Raw genomic sequence first — 4605 nt, forward strand, 5'->3', positions numbered from 1 at the left:
CACAGGCCAGCAGAAAAATAGGCAAGGGCCATAGACAATCAAAAGGCAAGAGGTTCAACTTGAAGTACATTTTAAAATAGTCACAAAATCATTAATTCTGTAATATATATAATTCCTGCCAGTTTGTTAGAAGGCCACTTCTTGATCTCTTCCCAGATTTCCCCCAGCCCAACCAGAAAACCCTGGAGCCTTGCTTCACACCTCTCTGTAGACACTGAGCATGCTCTGACTTCCATTATTGCAGCTATTCTAGCATCTGCGCTTTTTCTTCTTATTTGAAAGACACAGAGATAGGGACAGATAGACAGAAATCTGCCATGTACTAGTTCACTCCCCCAGGACCTGCAACAGCCTGAGCCTTGCTGAAGCCAGGAGCCCAAATACTTGAGCCGTCACCTTGCTGCCTCCTGGGCTATTAGGACAGACAGTGAAGCCAGGACTCAAACTCAGCTATCTGAGGCAGGTGCCCCAACTAGCATCTTAGCCACTGTGTCAACTGCCAATGCTAACCTCTTCCTAAATTGTAACTGTAGCTTTGGCCCTATTCCTTTACCTGGCACTCAATAGAGACAGATGGATGACCTTTACTTCTATAATCATCCCTTCTGACAGGAAGGACAAGAGTGAATGAAGGTGCCCGAGAGTCAGAAGTTCCCGTTCCAGCCTCCACTCCAAAGGATGCTAGGGAAGAGTTGAAAGGGATGTAGCATCAGGGAATCCTCCTGCCCAGAAAATAAGTTCTTCTGTTGCAACATATTTTCTGGTCTGTGCTAGTCATTATCAGCTGCCTGATAATGGCACAGAAGTGACTATAAAGGATGCAGTCATTGCCCACGGGGAACTTGAAGAAAGAGCAGAGAAATAGAAAACTGACAGAGATGTGTATATGCAGAAAGAGTTCTCCTTTGAAAAAAGAAAAACGATCTGTGGCAGTGGAAAAGGTAAGCTTCAGGAAAATGAGACTTCCAAGCCAAGGTTCCAGGTGTGTGTGTGTGTGATGCAGGGGAGGCCAACCGAGTGGGGAAGGCAGAAATATTGTGTGCTAGAGGGAAAAGGAAATTATTTTAGGCAACTCAAGAGAGCAAAGAAAGGATTCAAGGTCCAAAGGTGATGGCCACAAAGCAGGGTGGGGAGCTAACATTGAGAAAAAGAGGACATGGGGAGGGAAAACAGCGGAGAGTTAAGGGGACAGCAGGTGCTGGAGCGCATCGCCCATCTAAGGCACCTCTGTACCATGGTGCAGGGGCATTTAAAGGTTCTTTGCAGCCAAAGTCTCCTGGAAAATGCTGCTTTGAAGGGTCAGTATCATGGTGCAATGGGTTAAGCAGCCACTTGTGATGTAATTACCTCATGTCAGAGCACCAGTGAGTCCTGGCTGCTGGCCTCAGATCCAGTTCCCTGCTAGTACATCTGGTAAGATAGAAAATGACCCAAATATGTGGGCCCCTGACAGCCATGTGGGAGATCAGAATGGAGTGGAACTGACTGCAGCATGGACAGGTCCTGACCATGGCAGCCATCTGGGGGGATAAGCCAGCAGCAAATGAATGATCTCCCTGTCTCCCTGTGTGAGTGTGTGTCTCTCTCTATTACTCTACCTTTCAATACAAATAAATATATCTTTAAAAAAAGAAATGCCTCTTTGAGCAGCTATTTCATCAGAACCACAGCCTGTGCCCCTTTGCCCCTGGGTATAACACCATGCCTTTCCCCTCCTGCCACAGCACCAACCAGCACCTGCAAAACACACATAGCATCTTCGACAGGGCACCGCAGACGTGCCTCCTGCTGTCTGCCGTATCTAAATCTGCCACTCTGGAAATTTTACACGGTGTCATCAGCTGAATTAACCTGTTAAAATCCGTATTCCCAGCAGGCTGGAAACAGCGAGCCCTTTTAATGAGACCCGGCATAAAGGAATGCATTATCTCAGAGCCCTTAAACAAATTATATTAAATCCTCCACACCAAATAAATTATTGAAGCAATTATTAGGGTTGGGATCAGGACAGACCTGCTCGGAGGCATATATAATCTCGTTTAGGGCCTGGCACTCGCCAGAGTCAGAACACTGCCCAATCACCTGAGCTGGGAAAAAAAATCCTTCCGCTCTGAGTGGCAATCTGAGCCAGAACTTTGGGGCTAATTAGCAGCGGGTTTTGTGTATGAATTTTCTTTCCATTCTAACATTATGTAAATGAAAAACCCAACGAAGTGCAAATTAAGACTATTCTTAATTCGAAAAAGGCTGCTATTCTTTGATAATGACGCCATGGAGTACTTCACAGTCGGCCAAGCACGGTGTGTGGTTACAGCTCCCCTCTCCCATCTGCCTAGCTTGTCTCCCAGCAGGGGGACCACCACCGTGTCCTCGGTTTTGTTTTATTTTTTTCCTTTCCTGCCCACTAGAGTCAGATGTGATCTGTCCCTTCATGCCTCTCCCTATTCAGAATTTAACTTGCCGAGATGGTTGAATCACCTAAAACAGAGCGAGAGGTTGAGATGTCGGGGCGCAGTAGCATCAAGAGCACCTAGAGGCAGGACATTCAAGGCACAGCACTCCTAGGTTTATATTCCGGCTCTGTCACAAGCCAGTTCAGTATCTCAGGGACCTTGTCAAAGTCTAATAATCTTCACCTTTAAAATGAGTTAAAGCTGCAAATTCAAAGGATTCCATGTTGTAGAGCAAACCAGACACGTAGAACGTGTTCAACAAATGATCTCTATGGTTATTGACGAAGGTTCAGGCTAGATGCTGTTGCTATGTCAGTTTGACTATTGCACAGTTGTCAGGGTTTTATTCAGGTTTGCGTGTGTAAATTCAGCCTCACTACCAGGTAAAACATATCGCCATCAAAAGCATTGCTAGGGCCATCGTTGCGCTGCAGTGGGTTAAACTGCTGCCTGTGACACCCACATCCCATGTCAGAGCACCTGCTTGAGTCCCAGCTGCTCTGCTTCTGACCCAGCCTTCTGCTTATGTGCCTGGGAAGGCAATAGATTCCTGACAAGGATCCTTCGAATTTTAACTATTCAGTGCAGAAGTGATTAAAGTTGATTTGTGCACACATTCATGGCACTGATAAGGTATTTAAAAGTTAAGATATTTAAAATTCAGGTTTTGAAAAGTTGACGACAGGGCACACCGTTGTGGGATAGCAAACGGGAAAAGCCTCTGCCTGCAATACCAGTAAGCCATAAAAAATCCCAGTGGCTTCTCTTCCAAAGCTCTTCCCTGTTAATGGCCTGGGAAAAGCAGAAGAAAATGCTGCAAGTGTTTGGGCTCCTCCTGTCTAGTATTCTCATACTGGAAGAACCTCCTGGCACGTGACTCCTGGTTTTGGCCTGGCCCAGTCCTGGCCATCACAACCAGGTAGTAAATGGAAAATCTCTTTTTTCGTTCTCTCTCTCTCTCTTTCTCTGAAATTCATCCAAATAAATTGTTTTTAAACTTTAAACTTTAAAAATATGAATATGTTTATTGCATATTACTTAATATGTTTAGTATATTTAAAGGTAAGAGGGTCATAGACCCATGGAGTGGGGGTGGTGGGGAGAAGGTTGATGAGATAAATGTTTCCCTTCTGTATCCATGGTTGCAGTGGCAATGGCAATGGCTTGACGGGGCAGTTATGTTGCACTGCTTTTTGCTGTCAGATTGTATCAGCCACAGGATATGGAGGTGGTCATTTGATGTCAACTTAGAGACCCTGATGTGGGGGAAGAATGTTCCAAAGGTGTTGCTTGAATAGTGTTGATGGTTTTGAGAGGTTGTCCACTTTACTGCACCAGAGAAATTCCATCCAAGGCCCGTTGCCTGTCCATATCTACCTCAGGGTATCCACAAACAGGTGCTTACTGTTAAATCTGGCCTGGAGTTGTTCAACCTGTTCTTTGTATCATTTGAAGAGGTCCTGGAAGTTTTCTGTTGACTTACATGAGCCACTCTTTTGCCTCTCATGTGCTGCTTGGGATGTTCTCTATTCTTACACGGGAGTCAGCAACTGAGGTGGCCTAGCCTTGCAACATGCCTGTGTGATTTTCCCTGAGGTTGGGGATCAATGCAGTGGCCTAATTGGGGAGCCCCCTAAGAAACCCCACCTGGGAAGTCCTCAGACCTGACTCTTGTGTGCACTGGCTGGTGAAGGGCCAGGCCCTTGTACACATAGGGGCATGCATCTGCTTGGCCAGTCCCACCCCCAATCCCAGCTCTCTTGGCCTGGCCTAGGGATGCTTTCTATATAGCCTAACCCAATCCAAACCATGTCCCAGCTACCTTGATTATCTGCTAGTGCAGTGTTCTGATTTATGGAAACCCCCAAGAAATCACTTCAAACAAACGCTCAGTGGCCCCCATTCTGATCCATCCCTAGTCTACCAGTAACTAGTAACACACCCCATGTCCCCACCAAGCTCACAGTTGGGGGAACAGGAATGCTGTATATCCTGTAGGTTCTTCCTCAGTGGGAATATTTGTGCCTTAGGTTCACGTCTGTTATGGTATTATGATTCCTAGAATTTACTTCAGATACTTCCAGCATAGAAAGCCATGGCTCTGTGGGAAACAGCCTAGGTTAGTCATTTGCTCTCAGCAGGAATTCCTGAC

This window comes from Ochotona curzoniae, unplaced genomic scaffold (assembly GCF_017591425.1).
Source record: "Ochotona curzoniae isolate NIBS_2020 unplaced genomic scaffold, NIBS_Ocur_1.0 contig_2723, whole genome shotgun sequence".
Taxonomy (NCBI): domain Eukaryota; kingdom Metazoa; phylum Chordata; class Mammalia; order Lagomorpha; family Ochotonidae; genus Ochotona; species Ochotona curzoniae.